This window comes from Neofelis nebulosa, chromosome 3 (genome assembly GCF_028018385.1).
Source record: "Neofelis nebulosa isolate mNeoNeb1 chromosome 3, mNeoNeb1.pri, whole genome shotgun sequence".
Classification (NCBI taxonomy): domain Eukaryota; kingdom Metazoa; phylum Chordata; class Mammalia; order Carnivora; family Felidae; genus Neofelis; species Neofelis nebulosa.
In genome coordinates this window covers 152,782,367-152,806,963 of record NC_080784.1, presented here as the reverse complement: position 1 = coordinate 152,806,963, position 24,597 = coordinate 152,782,367, and the positions used below count along the sequence as shown (strand labels likewise).

The following is a 24,597-nucleotide window of genomic DNA, read 5'->3' as shown; positions in this document are numbered from 1 at the left end:
CCTGGAGCCTGCTTTGGACTGTGTGTCTCCCTCGCTCTCTGCCCCTCCCCTTCTCACACTCTCTCTCACTCTCTCAAAAATAAACATTAAAAAAAAAAAGAAGGGGAAGAAAATAATTAGAGTTGAGATCATTTTCTACCACAAAACAATTGCAGGGGCACCTGGGTGGCTCAGTCGGTTGAGCGTCCGACTTCGGCTCAGGTCATGATCTCGCAGTCCGTGAGTTCAAGCCCCGCGGCGTCGGGCTCTGTGCTGACTGCTCGGAGCCTGGAGCCTGTTTCAGATTCTGTGTTTCCCTCTCTCTCTGACCCTCCCCTGGTCATGCTCTGTCTCTGTCTCAAAAATAAATAAACGTTAAAAAAAAAAATTGAAACAAAAATTGCAGAAGCTAACTTAGTTTTTCAAAACTAATCTAGGTGTGTATATGGTCCACTGGTATCCAGCTTTATAACTCCTGTTTGTTCAGGTAAGTATCCTGTTCCTGCCACAACCGTGGCTTCAGCTGTCTTGCTGTTAGCAGCTAATTCCTTTTCACACAGAGTCACAAATTGTGGATAAAGTTTTAACCCTTCTGCTTTTCCAGAGTTAGAGTGATACTGCATGTTTCTGCCTTTTATTCTCCCACCAAGGGTGGCTTGAGGGATGATAAGAATGTTGCCAAGGAGCTCTAATACAGACACGTGCTTGCCATTTTCTGTTTCACGTAATCATATTAACCATTTTGTGAAGAAGTTTTTTATTAGGTGCCTTGGAAAAACACACATAGATCACTAATGCTCCCTGAACCTCCTGGGTCTCTGTGAGCCCCTCGGCTGGGTGTACTTACAGCCAGCCCCGCAGGCACTGATCCAGAACTCCCCGGGCCTGAGGTATCCAGCCACCCTCAGCCTGGGCTCAAACCCTGGCAATCTAACATGTCCAGGTCCTGGGCTTGAGGCCATTTACATTTTTAGCCATAGTAACTGATATGTAATCTTTGGAACAATTATATTTTGAGTACATTTTCTGGTAGTTAATGACTGTGTTTCCCGAAAATTCACATGGTGAAGTCTTAACTCCCAATGTGATAGTATTTGGAGGTGGGACCTTTGGAAGGTAATAAGGTTTAGATGAGGTCATGAGGATACAGTCCTCAGGATGAGATTAGTGCCCAAAAAGAATAGACCAGATAACCTGCTTTCTTTCTTCTCTCTTCTATTTCTTCACCATTTGAGGATACACCAAGAAAGCAGCCATCTGCAAGACAGATGACTTCACCATAATTTAATGATGTTGGCATTCTGATCTCAGGTCAGACTTACATCCAGAACTGTAAGAAATAAATGTCTGCTATTTAGGACACCTAGCCCATGGCATTTTGTTATAGCAGCCTGTGCTAAGACACTGTATTGGATTTCGATTCTTCTATGACTTGTAAATAGAGATTTCCAAAGGTCTGCTGTTTTAGTGAATCAAATTTTTTAAATTTTATTAATAAAGTAAATTTGAGAGAGAGAGACAAAGAGAGACAAGAGAGTGAGTGGGGGAGGGGCAGCGAGTGAGGGAGACACAGAATCTGAAAGAGGCTCCTGGCTGTGAGCTCTCAGCACAGAGCCCAATGTGGGGCTCAAACTTACAAGCCATGAAAAGATGTGAGCCAACTATCATATGTTCAAGCAATTCTACTTTTGGGTATTTATCTGAAGAAAACAAAAATATCAATTCAATATATATCAATATATATGTATCAATATATATCAATATATATCTATATATATATATCAATATATATCTATCTATATCTATATCTATATATATATTGCAGCATTATTTACAATAGCTAAGACATAAAAGTAACCTAAGTGTCCATTGATAAGTGAATAAAGATGATATACGTATGTATGTATTTATGTATGTATATATGCATTCCTTCACTGGACATACTTCATTTTATTGTACTCACTTTATTGCACTTTGTAGATACTGCCTTCTCTACGAATTGAAGATTTATGGCAACTCTCAAGCAAGTCTATCAGTCCCATTTTGTTCTCAGCATTTGCTCACTCCATGTCTGTCATATTTTGATAATTCTTGTAATATTTCAAACTTTTTCATTGTTATTATATTTGTAATGGTGATCTATGATCAATGATTATGATTTGCTGAAAGTTCAGATGATGGTTACCATTTTTTAGCAATAAAGTATTTTTTCATTAAGGTACGTACATTTTTTTTGACATAATGATATTGCACACTTACTAGTCTACAGTAGAAACAGAACTTTCATATATGTATTGGGAACCAGAAAAAATATTTGTTGTAAAGATCACTTTATTGCTGTGGTCTGGAACTGAACTTGTAGCATCTTCAAGGGATTCCTGTGCCTCAGAATATTACTCAGCATTAAAGAAGAAAGAAATGTTGCCATTTGTGACATCATGGATGGACTTACAGAGTATTATGCTAAGTGAAATAAATCTGAAAAAGACAAATACTTATATGTGGAATCTAAACAAGACAAACAAACAAAATAAAGCAAACTTATAGAGAACAAAGTGTTGGTTGGTTACCACAGCTGGGAGATGCTGAAGGTGAGCAAAATATGTGAAGGGGACTAAGAGGTACAAACTTCTAGAAAAGAAAGAGAGAGAGAGAGAGAGAGAGAGAGAGGATGGGACCAATACTGTATGCTCTCACTTCTGTGTTAGAAATTTAAAAATAAATAAATAGATAAACATAACACAAATTCATAGAAAACATCAGATCTGTGATTACCAGAAATAGGGGTGGGGAAGGGGGAAATGGAGGAAGGTGGTCAAATTTTCAGTTACAAGTACTAGGGATGTAATGTACAACATGATGACTATAGTTAACACTGCTGTTTGGCATATGTAAAAGTTGTTCGGCATATATAAAAGTTGTTGAGAGTAAATCCTCAATGTTCTCATCACCAGGAAAAATAAATGTATTTTCTTTTTTTTTCCCTGTATCTATATGAGGTGATCAGAGTTAACTTACTGTAGTAATCATTTCATGGTATGTGAAATGGTAAGTGAAATCATTATGCTGTACACTTTACTTATGTGGTGATATGTCAATTACATCTCAATATAACTGAGGATAAGACACTTGAAAAATATTATTGATGGATTTGAGTACTGAAAACATATAGCTTTTAAAGTTCTAAAACATAGAAAAGCAGTAAGTTAATAAACAAGAAGTAAAGATCAAACTAGGAAAATATTTAAAAGTAACATTATTAGTGAAGTGTTACTCTCCGCGATATATATGAAGTTTCCATAAGAAACATTAGATTCTACATAAAATAAGAAGATGCATAAGGAGACAATGTGTAGAGCAAACGAAATTGGCCAATTCACTTAGAAATATATCATGCTTAAAAGTGAAACTAATGTGCAGTTTTAAAGTATTTTGTCTATCACACTTGCAAAGTTATAAATAAATCCTGGAATATATCATAGTTTTCAGGCATAAATTATGTTTAAGCATAAACTAGTACTATCTTTATGAGACATATTTAGGCATGATTTTAACTTTTTTGGTTTGTTTGCCATATTTTGACCCAGAATTTGCATTTTTGGGGATCTAGCTTAAAACCTCCACACTGTGGAATAATTAATGTTCCATACATTTATTTCATCATTAATCACACTAATCCAAAATTAACATTAAAAATCTCAGAGAGATACTTTTCTTTAGTGATTACTGATCCCAATACCCACTCTCCTTTTCTTTTTTTTAATACTAGAACATTGATAATTTTAGCTGGATGCATGACCATCTACTTAAACACCACATTAGCAAGACTCTGGTAAGTTCAAAATTGCCATGTTTTGTCCAGTAAGATAGCAGCAGATGGTGAAAGTCACTGTCTAATAATTCCTGAAAATAAAATGCTACCCATTCAAGTATGTTTTCTGACATTCAGTCTTATTTAGATGAGACATGGTGACAGCAACAACCTAGGGGATGGTAGCCTAACAGTATAGAAGATACCTCTTTCCCTCCGACTCATCTGGCATTTCAGAATTTTTAGAAAAGACGAGTATGATTATTACATTGTTTAAGACACCACTATCAGTTCTCAAAGAGCATTGACCACGTCTTAACTAACAGTTTTCTGTACTTTCCCAATAATCTACAATGAATATCTACACAGATAACACAAGTCAACATTTAAAAGAAGAAAGTAACCAAAAATAAAACTGGACAGAATTCACTCAACTGGTGTTTTACTGCTAAAAGCTGGTGGTCTTAACTCTAAGCTATTTGGGTGCTTAAGAATTTCTTAGGACTTATCACTAGAAAATATTCTATATGTAAGTAATAGATGTAGTATACTGACTTTAAATGAATGCTTTTGTGTGTATATTCATATATACATGAATATAACAGAATTGGGGGAAAGGTAATATATAACAGCCTTGTTGAATTAGCAGATGGTCCTCTATACTTAGAAAAAAAAAAAACAGAATAATGTTAGCACTATGCCTCTTAGAGAAATCTTGCATTTTAAGCATTGTCAAATAGACTTAGAAATAGTTATTCTGTATAATGATAACCATTAATTTGGGTTAACTTTCTGGTCATAATTAAGTGACTATAATACAACAACCTAGCTCATCGAGTTAGATGAGGATTAAAAAATAATTTATCACTGTAGCTAGCACGCACACATGGAGTTCCATAAAGATTAGTTTTTGTGATTATGATAAGCAAATTTAGAGATGAGATACTAAGATTAAGTGACAAACAGAAAACGTATACGTGGGTACCTCTCAATGGACGTTAAGGTTAGAAAGTTAATGTGGATTAATTGAAAAGGACTACATGGCAGTTAATAATTTTTTCACTTATTCAGTTAGTAATTCAAAGCTGGAGATGTGCCTTGGAATAAAGATATAACAAAATGCATATTTTAAGATATTGAACCGTGTCAAATTATACTTAACATGTGTATTTAAAATTTATTGTGCTATGACCTTTTTACTGGCACACATGACTAATATCCTCCAATGATGCTATAGAGGCCAAGTGTTTTCATAGATGAAATATTTTTATAGGCAGAATGTAGCCTCAGTAGAGAATAATTATTTTATTTCTAGTATCATTTAGTATCAAAAGACTGCTTAATATCACCATTAATAAACTTAAATGTAAAAAAAAGAAAAAAAATTTAAAAAAATAAACAAATGTAATATCTGTCTGGGTGTCATTGAGCACTTTTATAGAAAGTCATCTAGAGTAAGAAGATGCAGGAGATTATGTTTGAGTTCTATACTACTCCATATAAATTATGTAATGTGTTTTTTAGGTAGGTGAAGGAGTAGAAGTGGGATAAAGTAGGCTGAGTAAATTCATTAGGGATACATGTAAGCTGTGTTTTAATTATACATTATCCCAAGGTAATATATACCTAATAAACTATATACATAACTATATATAACTATATGAGAAACTATGTATATAACAGTTTATGTTACTGAAAACCATAGATTTGTAAAAATATATCCATTTTCTTTCTTCTAAGCCTGGTTTTCATGTCTTCTGATATTAATTACCCCATCATTATTTTCCCTTAATTTTTATTACCAATCTTATTAGAATGTAAGCTTCTCAGCAGAGGAATATAGGTCTGTTTTATTCAACAGTTCATCATCATCATCAAACTGCCTTGCAATAAAAATGCCATATAGTCTCTTACACATAAAAAATGTTTAATAAATACATATTTTTAACTAAAGAGAATCAGGAACATTAGTAAAGGAAAGAAACTTGGAGATCATCAAGTTTTTGTAAATAAGAAAACTGAGGCCAAGAGAGGACAGACAAAAAAGCTCAAGATCACAGAACAAGTCTATGGGAGAGATCATATGGTCATGCGAATAGCGGTAATTTTGGATTTTTTTCTTTAAACGTTATTGCAATATCCATTCTTTCTTCTTTTCAGTAAGAAAACATTTATCATTATTATTTTCAATCACTTTCCCTTTTAATGATAAAGGATAGTCTCTTTAATAAAAATGAGTTGTTGGGAAAATGAATGAACATAACGTTAAGGGTACTTTCTCTGGTCACCATGCATGATGTTTCTGAAGTATGCAGTGGATAATACATTAAGATTAACTTAATGTATATGGATAACATTTCTACAAACTAGTTTCAGTCATAAAAAATATAGCACAGAAAATGTCATTTCCAAAGTACAAAGAGTTTCATGGTTGTGCTAGGATTCAAACTGAGGACTTTCTAGTTCAAGTGTAGAATTTTCTATGAAATAAACATATATATATGTTAAATTAGCACGGTTTCACAATAAATAATAGATAAATGTAGTGCACACTAGTAACCAATTTTAAGTTTCTATTCTCTTTTCCTCCTTCAGACGCTCTACCTGGTGACTGTATTTTACAACCTCTCTTTCAGTTTGATATGGTCATATGACTGTGTCCACACTAATGGTATATGAACAGAGGCGGTATGTGCAACTTTTGATGTATCATTGCATTGCACTATTTCCCCTGGAAAAAAATGTTAGAACACAGACCTGGTAGTACTTTGTCTTGGACCATGCAGATCAGGACAATACCTTGGAGTATGGACAGATTTATAAAGGATCTTGGTTACTGAATGATATTTTTAAAAATGTTTATTTATTTTTGAGAGAGAGAGAGAGAGAGAGAGCGAGCACATGCATGCAAGCGGGGAAGGGACAGTGAGAGAGGGGGGAAAAGGATCCGAAGTGGGTTCATTTGGCTCTGTGCTAACATCAGAGAGCCTAAAGTAGGGCTTGAACTCATGAACTGCGAGATCATAACCTGAGCCAAAGTCAGAAGCTTAACCGAGTCACCCAGGATGTCTAGGTCTCATTCTTACTACATCCTTAGCCATATGTAGCCTATACACTTACTAATATAAAGTAAATAAGAAATCAAGAGAGACAGAAGGGATGTAACTCTAACTCAAGCAAGAGATCAGAACTCAGATCCTGGAAGCCAAGAGTAGGTGGAAAATAGAAGACCAAGAATTGGACAGGGTAATTAATGACAACTATACTGCTTATGGACACAAAGAACTCATGCTGGATATGCTTAAGAGTAATAAATAGATAAAAGGAGAAGGTCTGTTCCTTTTCAGGTTATCTCAGAGAAATTAGAGTGGAAATAAAGTAAAAAAAGTAATGAGGATGAAGGTCTTCTCAGGGAGATAAGCAAATAGATGAGAAGCAAGAGAGTTAAATGAACAGTATGGTGAGAATTAATGTGTATCTAAATATGAAGAATTATTTACAAATACACTCATTGAGGTGCTTTTTAAAGGGTTCATTAAGTAGTAGGGACTGAGCTTATATTCTCTTGGCTGAATTAAGTAATGGTTCTGAACCTCAGCTTTATCACCTGAAAAAGAGTGGTTTTAAGAATTTGATAAAAACACGATGGAAAGAAAATGGCACATAAAAGTCTAATTATTCTTGTTTATATCATTGTTAGAGAAAATGAGGCAACTAATTCTTTGTAGGATCTGACATCATCAAAGTAGAATATAATAATTTACTTTGAAAGTGAAAAATAAGTAGATATCTTTTAGGCAGAGAGCAACATAGGGTTTTTCAAACAGAAGAAAGTATAGACTTAAAGGCAAAGAATTAAAGGCAAAGTATAGACTTAAAGGTAAGATCATCATATATAGAGGAAATTAATAGAGATTTACAAAGCTTGGAACATAGGTTACAAAATAGAAAATAACTGAACAAGTAGATAGGGACAAAATCTGCAAGATTTAACTTCCAATTTAAAGATATTAGACATAATCCTATGTGTTAAAAAGCATACTTTTTCTTAACCAAAGAGTGATATGAAAGATATATTTTATACAAAGAAATCCAAGCTTCATTATGGTGTATGGAAGAACAAAACAGGCCACTACAGAGAGATTGGACAAAAGATTTGGAAAGAGAATTGATATCCAAACTAAGTCAGGGGAAACAGGCATACATAAAAAAAATGATTGAAGAGATAATCTGAAAATAGAATCAGTATCACTTGGTAAATAACTGGATGTGGGAAACTCTGTAACTTGAGAAACTCATGATTCTAATAAGCAAAATTTCAAAAACTGGGAAAGAAATAGATTTTTAGAAAAGAAATGAGTAAGTTTTATGAAAGTGTGATTGTTGCCAAAAGTATAGGGATATGGGTATGCCTCAGGTATATATATACTTAAGGTAAAATGATGCATATAAGAGTAACATAAAAATCATATTTTTGCTATATTGTTCATCTCCTATATCTTCATACTTCTTCATAAGGAGTTTGTATATTTAATATTAGCTGCTTACTCCCAAGAAAGTATTTGAATTTCAGTGTGAAGGAGATCGTTGTATGACAAAAGGAACAGAATGAGGAAGACATTAAACATGGCCCCTGCATTTATAAAGCTGAGTCTAGAGTGAGGAAGCAGATAAATTGTGATGGTTAATTTTATGTGTCAACTTTGACAAGGGAAATGGATGTCCAGATTAAACAATATTCTTGGTTGTGACTTTGAGTATTTCTGAGTAAGATTACCACTTGAATGAGTAGACTCATTAAAATAGTCTTCCCTAATGTGGGTGAGTATCATCCAATCTGTGAGGGCTCCAATAGAACAAAAAGGTTTATGAAGGAGGAATTCACCCCTTTTTGCTTCTTTCATGCCTTCCTGAGCCAGGATATCAGTCTCCTGCCGTTGAACTGAGATTTGCACCATCAGCTCCCCTGGTTTTTAGGCCTTGGGAATAGGACTGGGATTACACCAATGGCTTTGTGGGGTTTCCATCTTGCAGATAACAGATCATGGGACTTCTCAGGCTCCATAAAAACATGAGCTAAATTATTACAATCTCTTTATATAAATCCACTATGGTTTTATTTCTCTGGAGGACTCTAATACACAAACTAAGAGAAATTTGTTGATCAAGGTACCATCATGACCAATGGTGAGGAGAATAGCAAGGTGAAGTCTAGCTTGTGGGGTTATATTCACATGGTAAATGGAATCACACAGCTATTCTCAGTCATGTTTCCTGTTGAAAGGATTTCTGTCCCTAATAGAAATGAAGTGAACACCTTCCAGTAGCAACAGCTAATATATATGAAGAAGAATAGAAGCAAAAAAACCACTCATCTAATCTAGAAAGGCCGGATGGACAAGCAGGGAGAGGAGAAAAAAAGAAAAACACTGGCCTATATGGAAACCATTTCAGCTGAAAACTTTCAACTTCAGTAAAAGGGGTTTGTTTAGTCCTAACAATTTCTTCACCAACTCAGGCTAATATTAAATTTATTCCTCTGTAAAATCCCAAGAAAAACATAATTGAAACTAAGAGATAAAGAAAAACCTTTCACTGAACTTGTAATTTAATAAAAATTGTTATCTCTGGATAAGAAAAGGAACAGGGTGAAGAGGCAATGATGGAAGGGTGCCTTTTCGAAACACACCCTGTTACTGTAGTTTTGGTTTAGAAAATATATAAATATTTTACATATTCACAAAGAAAATTTTAATTTACAAAAGCCCCCTTCACCAAAAAAAAATTGAAAAAAGTAAGTAAAGAAACTCAACTTTATATCAAGGAGGAGACATAGCCACATACAGAAGTAAATTACTTTAAATGACTTTGAAATAAATTAGAAGCACAAAGAAATAGTAAATATTATTTAGCAGTTTAAATTTGGGGTGTAATCAATATTACGAATTTAAACTTATTGTGTAGAATAACACAACTGTGTTTTACCTTAATGTTATAAACCAAATATTTCAGTAAAAAAGAATGAGATCAAGATCCAACCAGTTTAAATTTTATAATGTTAAAATTGAATCTGAAATATGATAAACCTATAATTTTTCTTAGGAAAACTACATTTTTCTATCTAAAGAAAGGTTTGTATCTTCAAAAACAGCCATGTCGTGAATGACAAGAAAGAGTAAGAAATTTCAGATGAACAATCAAGAGAAATAACAAAAGAATTCTTTGAAATTCAGAGTATTCAATATTCAATACTTAGAAATACTGAAGCGATTTTAAAGTTTAATGTAAAAATTTCAAAAACACTGTCATAAAATAATTTTTCTGCAATATAAACCAGTAAAATATTGCTGAAATCATTGACTGAACAAACGCTTTTAGGTCAAATTAGATTTTTGTAAACAAAGAATCCTGTGACTAGCTTCAAAGTTAGTTCTGTTAAATTAAGAAAAAATCCCATTTACAATTGTGCCAAAAATAAGATACACAGAAAAAACCTAACCAAAGAGGTGAAAGAGGTATACTCTGAAAACTAGAAAACATTGATGAAAGAAATTAAAGACACAAAAAAGTAGAAAAACATTCCATGGTCATGGACTGGGAGAACAAATATTGTCAAAACGTTTATACTAGGGGCGCCTGGGTGGCGCAGTCGGTTAAGCGTCCGACTTCAGCCAGGTCACGATCTCGCGGTCCGTGAGTTCGAGCCCCGCGTCAGGCTCTGGGCTGATGGCTCGGAGCCTGGAGCCTGTTTCCGATTCTGTGTCTCCCTCTCTCTCTGCCCCTCCCCCGTCATGCTCTGTCTCTCTCTGTCCCAAAAATAAATAAAAAACGTTGAAAAAAAAAAAAAAAAAAACGTTTATACTACCCAAAGCAACCTACACATGTACTGCAATCCCTAACAAAATATGAACATCCTTTTTCACAGAACTAGAACAAAGAATCCTAAAATTTGTATGGGACCACAAAACACCCCGAATAGCGAAAGCAATCTTGAAAATGAAAAGCAAAGCTGGAGACATCACAATTCTAGACTTCAAGTTAATTGCAAAGCTATAGTCATGAAGAGAGTATGGAACTTGCACAAAAACGATGGAACAGAAGAGAAGACTCAGAAATGAACCCAAATCTATATGGTCAATTATTCTTTGGCAAAGCAGGAAAGAATATCTAACCGGAAAAAGACAATCTCTTCAATAAATGGTGGTGGGAAAACTGGACAGCAGCCTAAAAAAAGAAAGAAACTGGGACACTTTCTTATACCATATGCAAAAGTACAATCAAAATGGATGAAAGACCTAAATGTGAGACCTGAAACCATGAATAAATAAACCATAAAATCTTAGAGGAGAACACAGGCAGTAATTTCTTTGACATCAGCCAAAGTAACTTTTTTGTAGATATGTCTCCTGAGGCCAGGGAAACAAAAGCAAATATAAGCTCTTGGGACTATATCAGGAAAAAAAAAAGGAAAACAAACAAACAAACAAACAAAAACACCTTTTGCATAGCAAAGGAAACAACCAACAAAACTAAAGGGCAATCTATGGAATGGGAGAAGATATTTGCAAATGACATATCCAATAAAGAGTTAGTATCCAAAATATATAAAAAATTTATACAACTCAACACCCCAAAACCAAATAATCCAATTAAAAATGGGCAGAGGATATGAACAGACATTTCTCCGAAGAAAATATACAGATGACCAAAAGACACATGAAAAGATGTTCATCATCACTAGCCATCAGGAAAATGTAAATCAAAACTACAATGAGATATCACCTCATACCTGTCAAAATGGGTAAAATCAACAACACAAGCAACGACAAGTACTGGCGAGGATGTGGAGAAAGGGAAACCCTCTTGCACTGTTAGTGGAAATACAAATTGATGCAGCCACTCTGGAAAACAGTATGGAGGTTTCTCAAAAAGTTAAAAATAGAACTACCTATGATCCAGTAATCACACTACTGGGTATTTTCCTAAAGAATGCAAAAACACTAATTCAAAGGGATACATTCACCCCTATATTTATAGCAGATTGTATACAATAGCCAAGATATGGAAGCAGCCCCAGTATACATCAGCTGGTGAATGGATAAGGAAGGAGTGTGTGTGTGTATGTGTATAATTAGGTGTATACACACACACATACACACACACACACACACACACACACACACACACAGAATATTATTCGGCCATATAAAAGAATGAAGCCTTGCCATTTACAATGACATGGATGGAGCTAGAAAGTATAATGCTAAGCGAAATAAGTTAGAGAAAGACAAATACCATGGGCTTTCACTCATATGTGGAATTTAAGAAACAAAACAAATGAGCAAAGGGAAAAAAGAGAGAAAGAAACAAATCAAAAACAGAGTTGTAACCTCTAAAGAACACTTTGGTGGTTACTAGAGGGAAGTTAGGTGGGCAGATGGGATAAAGCGTAATAGGGATTAAGGAGGGCACTTACTGTGATGAACACTGAGTAATGTATGGAATCATTGGATCACTATATTGTACACCTGAAACTAACATAACACTGTAAGTTAACTAGAATGAAAATAAAAACTAAAGAAACTACTTCTTTTAAAATTCTCAGGAAAGGGGCGCCTGGGTGACTCAGTCGGTTAGGTGTCTGACTGCCTCAGGTCATGATCTCACAGTTCGTGAGTTTGAGCCCCACTTCTGTCTCTATGCTGATAGCTCGGAGCCTGGAGCCTGCTTTGGATTCTGTGCCTGCGCGCCTCTCTCTCTGTCTGTCTGTCTCTCTCTCTCTCGCTCTCAAAAATAAACATTTACAAAAATAAAATTCTTAGGCAAGTGTTACTCAACATTTTCAAATTTGGATGAGCAAAAGGTAATTCATAAAGGTAATCTGTAAGCAATGGATGTAATTATTTATGATTTATTCGGGATTTCTTTTTAAGTTCCAGTTTAGTTGGTTGTTGTTTTTAGTTTTTTAAAGAAATACATTATGTTAATCTTTCTTTTCTGGGAAGCAAGAAACATGGGCTTTCAAAAACCTATATATTTGCATGGCATTATTTTGTATGTTATTATTATACACAGAACACCATGGCCATGGTTTATTTAGATTTATTTATCTTAATTTAGAAAAAACCTGTGGTGTTTACTACTAAAACATTATCTTTAAGATTTTTTTTTAAATGTAAGATTTCAGGCACAAAAATTGAATGGTTAAAGAAATGTCTTTCTATTAATGTGCTGCTTATATAATAAGTGAGCACCTCAGAAATAGAGAGTGATATTTAAACCCAGTGGGAAGATCATGAATATCAGAGTTCCACTTAACAAACATTCTTGACAGGTTTTTATTTATTTTTAATATGCTAGCAAAAACATTTAACAGAACTCAGGGTGATTTTCAGTATGCTTTCACACAATCTTAGTACTTCATGTGAACTTCAGGCATCTGTGAAGTGATCATTTACTTTCACTTCTTTCCCAATTCACTTTGTCTAAAATGACTTGACACAACATAAATTTACTTTATTTCACTTACAAATAGAAAAAGAGAAGTCTTTTTGTTTTATGAATTAGTTTCCCTTTGTCCATATATCTTTCCCAGCTGACAAAAATAATGTATATTAGAGTCTGTGTTAATCTCCAATTCCTCTAGACTTTCAGTCAGGTAAACATGAAAATCTGCATATTATAATTACTATAAATCTGGAAAGGTTAATTTGGACATAATTTTTAATGTATCATCTGCTAGACTTGGAAAACAATGATAATTTTACTTCATCTCATGCTTTCTCTCGAACCTCCTTCCCAAAATTTTCCAACTTCTGCCTTCCAGAAACCAGGCAATTTCAAACTATAAAAATATACTTAATATATACATTTCAAACTAATCAATTTTACATAACAAAATAGTTTTATTCTCAATATTGTTAAATGAGTTTGATTTTGTCTGTGTATGATTTTTGGGATTTCTATTTTGTCTCCCTGTATCATTTCCTTGAATGTACCATGTGGCAATACTCCCTACTATTTTTCTTGTTTTCTAAAAATTGCTTGTAAAACCTCCCAGAGTATTTAACGAAATGTTAAATTATGTGAAAAATAGTTATCTTAGCTATATTTATTACTATGAAATTTTTTATAAGCTGTGATGCTGTATTTTTAATCTATTGATGCAGCTGTGTTCTTTTCGTTAAAATGTTTTAAACCGTTTGTATTCATATAGCTCTAATTTCTAATAAATCCATGAATCTCAATGTTTATAATGGGTAAACTTTTCTTAAATATTTACTTGACAAATTTTTCATATTCTAGAATTTTCCCTTAACAATGTTTACTTTTGTGAATACGTCAATTTGTATGTTGAGGTCTGAAACAGATAGGTTTCTGACATTTATGTTGAGATAATAAACAATAATCTGGTTGATCTTTCTCTTACAGTTCAAAGAAAACAATCATGAGATAAATAAAATAAGACAAAACTGAATGCTAAGACCCTGAGTTTTTAACTCTGTGCCAGAAATTAATATCACAAAAGTCATACTTTTCCAATGTGAGTGGAATAAAACAAATAAATAATAAAAAGATTTCCTAAATAATTTCTAAGTTCTTTGGAGTTTAAAAACTATAGAAAGTTACAATTTTGTTGATATGACCTATATATATAATTATATATTTATATTATTTTATGTATATATTATATATATAATGCTGAGTGAATATTAAAATTGGACATTTTAATTTTTTTTTAGCTTCAAGTTTTTATGTAAATTCCAGTTAGTTAACCTATAGTGTAATATTAATTTCAGGTGTGCAATATAGCAATCCAACACTTCCATACATCACCCTGTGCTCATCATGACAGGTGAATTCCTTAATCCCCATCTCCCATTTAATCCATGCCCCCATCCACCTCCTCTCTGATAATAATCCCCGTGCTCTCTGTAGTTCGATGTCTGTTTTCTGGTTTGCCCCCCACCTTTTTACTCTTTTTCCCTTATGTCTGTTTTGTTTCTTAAATTCTACATGAGTGAAATCATATGGTATTTGCCTTTCTCTGACAGATTTATTTCACTTAGCTGTACACTCTCTAGCCCCACACGTCATTGCAAATGGCAAGATTTGATTCTTTTTGATGGTTGAGTAATATTCCATTCTATATAAATACCATATCTTCTTTATCTATTCATCAGTCAGTGGACATTTGGGCTCTTTCCATGATTTGGCTATTATTAATAATACTGCTATAAACATCAGGGTGCATGTGACCCTTCAAATCAGAATTTTTGTAACATTTGGGTAAATACCTAGAGGTGCAATTGCTGAATCAGGGTAGTTCTATTTTTAACTTTTTGAGGGACTTTCATACTGTTTTTCAGAGTGGCTGTACCAGTTTTCATTCCCACCAACAGTGTAAGAGGGTTCCCCTTTCTCTGCATTCTCCCCAACACCTGTTTCCTGTGCTGTTAATTTTAGCCATTCTGACAGGTGGGAAGTGATAGTGCATTGTAGCCTTCAATTGTATTTCCCTGATAGTGATGTTGAGCATCTTTTCATGTGTCTGTCATCTAACTTCATGTTTTTGAAAAATTGTTTATTCATGTCTTCTGTTCATTTTTTAATTGGATGGCTTGTTTTTTGAGGTGTTGACTTTTATAAGTTCTTTATATATTTTGAATACTAGCCTTTTACCAGATATATCATTTGCAAGTATTTTCTCCCATTCCATAAGTTGACTTTCAGTTTTGTTGATTATTTCCTTCCCTTTACAGAAGCTTTTTATCTTGATGAAGCCCCAATAGTTTATTTTTTCGTTTCCCTTACTAAAGGAGACATTTCTAATAAGTTGCTATGGCTGATGTCAAGGAAGTTATTGCCTATGTTCTCCTCTAGGATTTTGATGATTTCCTATCTCACATTAAGGTTTTTCATCCATTTTGAGTTTCTTTTGTATGTAAGAAATTGGTCCAGTTTTATTCCTTTGCAGGCTGCTGTCCAGTTTTTCCAACACCATTTGTTAAAAAGACTTTTCCATTGTGTATTCTTTCCTTTTTTGTCAAAGATTAGTTAACCATATAGTTGTGGATCCATTTCTGGGGTTTCTCTTCTGTTCCATTGATCTATGTGTCTGTTTTTGTGCCAGTGCCCTATTGTCTTGATCACTACTTATTTGTTGTTTTTTCTTTCACAAATGTCATAGCAGGTTTATTAGTAAGACCCATAAATGGAAGCAGTCAAAATATCTATCAACAGTGAATGGATAAGTAAGCAACCATATGGAACAATCTAAAAATCATTATTCTACTTGAAAATAAGCCAGATTACGGGGGGAGAGAGAGAGAGAGAGAGAGAGAGAGAGAACACTGAGTGATTCTACACATAAGATTCTAAGAATACAAACTCATCTATATTTGTAATATAATTTGAAGTCTGTTTGTGATGCGTCCAGCTTTGTTTTTCTTTTTCAAGATTGCTTTGGCTATTTGGGGTCTTTTATGGTTCCATACAAATTCTGGGATTTTTTGTTCTAGTTACGAAAAATCGATGTTGGTATTTTGATAGTGATTGCATTAAATGTGGAGATTGCTGGAGAGAGGAAAGATGGCAGCGCAGGAGGACGCTGGGCTCACCACGCGTCCTGCTGATCACTTTGATTCCACATACACCTGCCTAAATAACCCAGAAAACCACCAGAGGATTAGCAGAACGGAGTCTCCAGAGCCAAGCGCAGACAAGAGGCCCACGGAAGAGGGTAGGAAGGGCGGCGAGGCGGTGCGCGCTCCACGGACTGGCGGGAGGGAGCCGGGGTGGAGGGGCGGCTCGCCGGCCAAGCAGAGCCCCCGAGTCTGGCTGGCAAAAGCGGAGGGGCCAGACAGACTGTGTTCTGACAGCAAGCACGACTTAGCTTCGGGGAGGTCAGAAGTTAACAGCTCTGCTCAGAAAGTGGGAAGGCTGGAGGACAAAGGGAGGGAGAGCTGCTGAGCCCCTGGACGGCAGAGCTCAGCTTGGTGGGGAACAAAGGTGCTCGCCAGCGCCATCTCCCCCGCCCATCCCCCAGCCAAAATCCCAAAGAGAACCAGTTCCTGCCAGGGAACTTGCTCGCTCCTCTGCACAAACACCCAACTCTGTGCTTCTGCAGAGCCAAACCTCCGGCAGCGGATCTGACTCCCTCCAGCTGCCACAGGGCCCCTCCTGAAGTGGATCACCTAAGGAGAAGCGAGCTAAGCCTGCCCCTCCTGCCCCCGTGCACCTTGCCTACCCACCCCAGCTAATACGCCAGATCCCCAGCACCACAAGCCTGGCAGTGTGCAAGTAGCCCAGACGGGCCACGCCAACCCACAGGGAATCCCGCCCCTAGGAGAGGGGAAGAGAAGGCACACACTGGTCTGACTGTGGCCCCAGCGGTGGGCTGGGGGCAGACATCAGGTCAGACTGCGGCCCTGCCCACCAACTCCAGTTATACACTACAGCACAGGGGAAGTGCCCTGCAGGTCCGCACCACTCCAGGGACTATCCAAAATGACCAAACAGAAGAATTCCCCTCAGAAGAATCTCCAGGAAATAACAACAGCTAATGAACTGATCAAAAAGGATTTAAATAATATAACAGAAAGTGAATTTAGAATAATAGTCATAAAATTAACCACTGGGCTTGAAAACAGTATACAGGACAGCAGAGAATCTCTTGCCACAGAGATCAAGAGACTAAGGAACAGTCACGAGCAGCTGAAAAGCGCTTTAAACGAAATGCAAAACAAAATGGAAATGACGACAGCTCGGATTGAAGAGGCAGAGGAGAGAATAGGTGAACTAGAAGATAAAGTTATGGAAAAAGAGGAAGCTGAGAGAAAGAGAGATAAAAAAATCCAGGAGTATGAGGGAAAAATTAGAGAACTAAGTGTTACACTAAAAAGAAATAATATACGCATAATTGGTATCCCAGAGGAGGAAGAGAGAGGGAAAGGTGCTGAAGGGGTACTTGAAGAAATTATAGCTGAGAACTTCCCTGAACTGGGGAAGGAAAAAGGCATTGAAATCCAAGAGGCACAGAGAACTCCCTTCAGACGTAACTTGAATCGATCTTCTGCACGACATATCATAGTGAAACTGGCAAAATACAAGGATAAAGAGAAAATTCTGAAAGCAGCAAGGGATAAACGTGCCCTCACATATAAAGGCAGACCTATAAGACTCGTGACTGATCTCTCCTTTGAAACTTGGCAGGCCAGAAAGGCTTGGCACGATATCTTCAGTGTGCTAAACAGAAAAAATATGCAGCCGAGAATCCTTTATCCAGCAAGTCTGTCATTTAGAATAGAAGGAGAGATAAAGGTCTTCCCAAACAAACAAAAACTGAAGGAATTTGTCACCACGAAACCAGCCCTACAAGAAATCCTAAGGGGGATCCTGTGAGACAAAGTACCAGAGACATCACTACAAGCATAAAACATACAGAGATCACAATGACTCTAAACCCGTATCTTTCTATAATAACACTGAATGTAAATGGATTAAATGCGCCAACCAAAAGACATAGGGTATCAGAATGGATAAAAAAACAAGACCCATCTATTTGCTGTCTACAGAGACTCATTTTAGATCTGAGGACACCTTTAGATTGAGAGTGAGGGGATGGAGAACTATTTATCATGCTACTGGAAGCCAAAAGAAAGCTGGAGTAGCCATAATTATATCAGACAAACTAGACTTTAAATTAAAGGCTGTAACAAGAGATGAAGAAGGGCATTATATAATAATTACAGGGTCTATCCATCAGGAAGAGCTAACAATTATAAATATCTATGCACCGAATACCGGAGCCCCCAGATATATAAAACAATTACTCATAAACATAAGCAACCTTATTGATAAGAATGTGGTCATTGGAGGGGTCTTTAACACCCCACTTACAGAAATGGATAGATCATCTAGACACACAGTCAATAAAGAAACAAGGGCCCTGAAGGATACATTGGATCAGATGGACTTGACAGATATATTTAGAACTCTGCATCCCAAAGCAACAGAATATACTTTCTTCTCGAGTGCACATGGAACATTCTCCAAGATAGATCATATACTGGGTCACAAAACAGCCCTTCATAAGTTTACAAGAATTGAAATTATACCATGCATACTTTCAGACCACAATGCTATGAAGCTTGAAATCAACCTCAGGAAAAAGTCTGGAAAACCTCCAAAAGCATGGAGGTTAAAGAACACCCTACTAATAAATGAGTGGGTCAACCAGGCAATTAGAGAAGAAATTAAAAAATATATGGAAACAAACAAAAATGAAAATACAACAATCCAAACGCTTTGGGACACAGCAAAGGCAGTCCTGAGAGGAAAATACATCGCAATCCAGGCCTATCTCAAGAAACAAGAAAAATCCCCAATACAAAATCTAACAGCACACCTAAAGGAAATAGAAGCAGAACAGCAAAGGCAGCCTAAACGCAGCAGAAGAAGAGAAATCATAAAGATCAGAGCAGAAATAAACAATACAGAATCTAAAAAAACGGTAGAGCAGATCAACGAAACCAAGAGTTGGTTTTTTGAAAAAATAAACAAAATTGACAAACCTCTAGCCAGGCTTCTCAAAAAGAAAAGGGAGATGACCCAAATAGATAAAATCATGAATGAAAATGGAATTATTACAGCCAATCCCTCAGAGATACAAACAATTATCAGGGAATACTATGAAAAATTATATGCCAACAAATTGGACAACCTGGAAGAAATGGACAAATTCCTAAACACCCACACTCTTCCAAAACTCAATCAGGAGGAAATAGAAAGCTTGAACAGACCCATAACCAGCGAAGAAATTGAATCGGTTATCAAAAATCTCCCAACAAATAAGAGTCCAGGACCAGATGGCTTGCCAGGGGAGTTCTACCAGACGTTTAAAGCAGAGATAATACCTATCCTTCTCAAGCTATTCCAAGAAATAGAAAGGGAAGGAAAACTTCCAGACTCATTCTATGAAGCCAGTATTACTTTGATTCCTAAACCAGACAGAGACCCAGTAAAAAAAGAGAACTACAGGCCAATATCCCTGATGACTATAGATGCAAAAATTCTCAATAAGATACTAGCAAATCAAATTAAACAGCATATAAAAAGAATTATTCACCATGATCAAGTGGGATTCATTCCTGGGATGCAGGGCTGGTTCAACATTCGCAAATCGATCAACGTGATACATCACATTAATAAAAAAAAAGAGAAGAACCATATGATCCTGTCAATCGATGCAGAAAAGGCCTTTGACAAAATCCAGCACCCTTTCTTAATAAAAACCCTTGAGAAAGTCGGGATAGAAGGAACATACTTAAAGATCATAAAAGCCATTTATGAAAAGCCCACAGCTAACATCATCCTCAACGGGGAAAAACTGAGAGCTTTTTCCCTGAGATCAGGAACACGACAGGGATGCCCACTCTCACCGCTGTTGTTTAACATAGTGCTGGAAGTTCTAGCATCAGCAATCAGACAACAAAAGGAACTCAAAGGCATCAAAATTGGCAAAGATGAAGTCAAGCTTTCGCTTTTTGCCGATGACATGATATTATACATGGAAAATCCGATAGACTCCACCAAAAGTCTGCTAGAACTGATACATGAATTCAGCAAAGTTGCAGGATACAAAATCAATGTACAGAAATCAGTTGCATTCTTATACACTAACAATGAAGCAACAGAAAGACAAATCAAGAAACTGATCCCATTCACAATTGCACCAAGAAGCATAAAATACCTAGGAATAAATCTAACCAAAGATGTAAAAGATCTGTATGCTGAAAACTATAGAAAGCTTATGAAGGAAATTGAAGAAGATATAAAGAAATGGAAAGACATTCCCTGTTCATGGATTGGAAGAATAAATATTGTCAAAATGTCAATACTACCCAAAGCTATCTACACATTCAATGCAATCCCAATCAAGATTGCACCAGCATTCTTCTCAAAACTAGAACAAGCAATCCTAAAATTCATATGGAACCACAAAAGGCCCCGAATAGCCAAAGTAATTTTGAAGAAGATGACCAAAGCAGGAGGCATCACAATCCCAGACTTTAGCCTCTACTACAAAGCTGTCATCATCAAGACAGCATGGTATTGGCACAAAAACAGACACATAGACCAATGGAATAGAATAGAAACCCCAGAACTAGACCCACAAACGTATGGCCAACTAATCTTTGACAAAGCAGATAAGAACATCCAATGGAAAAAAGACAGTCTCTTTAACAAATGGTGCTGGGAGAACTGGACAGCAACATGCAGAAGGTTGAAACTAGACCACTTTCTCACACCATTCACAAAAATAAACTCAAAATGGATAAAGGACCTGAATGTGAGACAGGAAACCATCAAAACCTTAGAGGAGAAAGCAGGAAAAGACCTCTCTGACCTCAGCCGTAGCAATCTCTTACTCGGCACATCCCCAAAGGCAAGGGAATTAAAAGCAAAAGTGAATTACTGGGACCTTATGAAGATAAAAAGCTTCTGCACAGCAAAGGAAACAACCAACAAAACTAAAAGGCAACCAACGGAATGGGAAAGAGATATTTGCAAATGACATATCAGACAAAGGGCTAGTATCCAAAATCTATAAAGAGTTCATCAAACTCCATACCCGAAAAACAAATAACCCAGTGAAGAAATGGGCAGAAAACATGAATAGACACTTCTCTAAAGAAGACATCCGGATGGCCAACAGGCACATGAAAAGATGTTCAACGTCGCTCCTTATCAGGGAAATACAAATCAAAACCACACTCAGATATCACCTCACGCCAGTCAGAGTGGCCAAAATGAACAAATCAGGAGACTATAGATGCTGGAGAGGATGTGGAGAAATGGGAACCCTCTTGCACTGTTGGTGGGAATGCAAATTGGTGCAGCCGCTCTGGAAAGCAGTGTGGAGGTTCCTCAGAAAATTAAAAATAGACCTACCCTATGACCCAGCAATAGCACTGCTAGGAATTTACCCGAGGGATACAGGAGTACTGGTGCATAGGGGCACTTGTACCCCAATGTTTATAGCAGCACTCTCAACAATAGCCAAATTATGGAAAGAGCCTAAATGTTCATCAACTGATGAATGGATAAAGAAATTGTGGTTTATATACACAATGGAATACTACGTGGCAATGAGAAAAAATGAAATATGGCCTTTTGTAGCAACGTGGATGGAAGTAGAGAGAGTGATGCTAAGTGAAAGAAGCCATACAGAGAAAGACAGATACCATATGGTATCACTCTTATGTGGATCCTGAGAAACGTAACAGAAACCCATGGGGGAGGGGAAGGAAAAAAAAAAAAAAGAGGTTACAGTGGGAGAGAGCCAAAGCATAAGAGACTGTTAAAAACTGAGAACAAACTGAAGGTTGATGGGGGGTGGGAGGGAGGGCAGGGTGGGTGATGGGTATTGAGGAGGGCACCTTTTGGGATGAGCACTGGGTGTTGTATGGAAACCAATTTGACAGTAAATTTCATAGATTAAAAAAAATAAATGGGGGCGCCTGGGTGGCGCAGTCGGTTAAGCGTCCGACTTCAGCCAGGTCACGATCTCGCGGTCCGTGAGTTCGAGCCCCGCGTCAGGCTCTGGGCTGATGGCTCGGAGCCTGGAGCCTGTTTCCGATTCTGTGTCTCCCTCTCTCTCTGCCCCTCCCCCGTTCATGCTCTGTCTCTCTCTGTCCCAAAAATAAATAAAAAATGTTGAAAAAAAAAATTTAAAAATAAATAAATAAATAAATAAAAATAAAAAGATAGAATCAAAAAAGAAATGTGGAGATTGCTTTGGGTAATATAGACATTTTAACAATATTTGCTTTTCCAATCCATGAGCATGGAACGTTTTTCCATTTCTTTGTGTCATCTTCAATTTCTTTCGAAATTGTTTTATAGTTTTCAGAATACAGATCTTTTACTTTGGTTAGGTTTATTCCTAGGTATCTTATGGATTTTGGTACAATTGTAAATGAGATTGATCCCTTGATTTCTCTTTATCCTTCTTCATTGTTGGTGTATAGAAGTACATATCTACATATATTATCATGTCATTGGCAAATAGTGAAAGTTTGATTTCTTTCTTGCCAATTTGGATGCCCTTTGTTTCTTTTTGTTTTCTGATTGCTGAGATTAGGATTTCCAGGCCTATTTTAAATAAAAATGGTGAGACTTGGGGCTCCCGAGTGGCTCAGTCAGTTAAGCTTCTGACTTCAGCTCAGGTCATGATCTCACAGCTTATGAGTTTGAGCCCCACGTGGGGCTCTGTGCTGACAACTCAGAGCCTGCAGTTTGCTTCGGATTCTGTGTCTCACTCTCTCTCTGTCCCTTCCCACTCACACTCTGTCTCTGTCTCTCAAAAAAAATAAATATTAAAACAAGTTTTTAAAAATAAAAATGGTAAGACTTGACATCCCTGTTTTGTTCCAGACTGTAGATGAAAAGTTCAGTTTTTCTCCATTGATGATGATGATATTAGCTGTGGGTTTTTTGTATATGACCTTTATAATGTTGAGATATGTTCCCTCTATCCCTACTTATTGATGGTTTTTCAGACTTTTGTAGTGGTTACTCCACAAAGGACTTGAAACCAAATGCTTCTGTTTTTTTGACTTAGGTATCAAAATATTGGGATAGTTTTGGGGTTTTTTTTTGGTTATTTCTTTTTAGAATATTAGTTATTACTGCCCTCATTTTTGTCTGAAAGTAGTGTTGGAGAATATGGATAGGACAGATCTAGAATTGCTGATCATTAGGGAAATATTAAAATATTAATAGTATTTAGAGAGAAAATAGAAAAATATAATACTTTTGTAACAGTATTTTCTTTCTAGTATTAAAGTTATTTATGTGCATTTTTTATATACTCTAAGAAAAAGGCAATATATCTGATTCATATCTCACTCATGACATGCATGAATGTATGCTTAATAAATGATGTAATTAATTTCTATTGCTTGCTTCTCTTGCAGGGTAAGTTTTTTTTTTTTATTTTTTATTTTGTAATGTTTACTTTTGAAAGAGCATGAGTGGGAGAGGGGCAGAGAGAGAAGAAGACAGAGAATCAGAAGCAGGCTCCACGCTGTCAGCACAAAGCCCGTAGTGAGGCTCAAACCCACCAACTGTGATATCATGACCTGAACCAAAGTCAGACACTCAACCAACTGAGCCCCCCAGGTGCCCCAGGGTCAGTTTCAAGGATAAGAAAAAAGAGAAAAGAATCTCATATATCTTTAAACTCTTTTTTTATTTCCTGAAGTTTAATTCTTTCTGAATTAGGAAAACCAAGCAAACAAAAATATACCCTCACTCTCAGTGTTGGTCTCCATTCTGGCTCCTTCTCAGTCTCCTCTCTATATGGCACTAACTCTGGTCTTGCCAAGGCCCCAGATTTACAGAGCAAGGAAGCCAAGGTTCAGGAGTCCTCACTGGTGTGTTCTTCCCCAGTGGTTTGTATCATAAGGAGACCAACCAGACTGCTTTATCAAATGTAGAAGATATGTGCCAGCATGCATGCCATCACCCTTCTCTTTATTGTACTTCTCTTTCAAGGGCTTGAATTTAAATTTTAGTTCTATCATCCTTCTGGGGAGGATAACTAAAGATTAAGAAAAATAATGTTCTCTAACAGAACTCTACTTCAGTGGTTCTCCACCCTGGTTTACATGGGAATCCCCTAGAAAACTTCAAACATCATGACCAAGCCGCCACAGAAAAAAACCTAATAAAGTTGATGTGGGAAGGGACATCAGAATTCTCACATACAGTCAATTTGACAATCAGTGACTTGGGAGCTA

At 36.3% G+C, this 24,597-nt stretch overlaps 1 pseudogene; it reads right to left on the bottom strand.

Annotated features, from left to right (window-relative positions):
- Nucleotides 1-407: 407 nt before the first annotated feature.
- LOC131508073 (D-aminoacyl-tRNA deacylase 2-like) overlaps nucleotides 408-24,597 on the bottom strand; it is a 44,352-nt pseudogene continuing 20,162 nt past the window's right edge.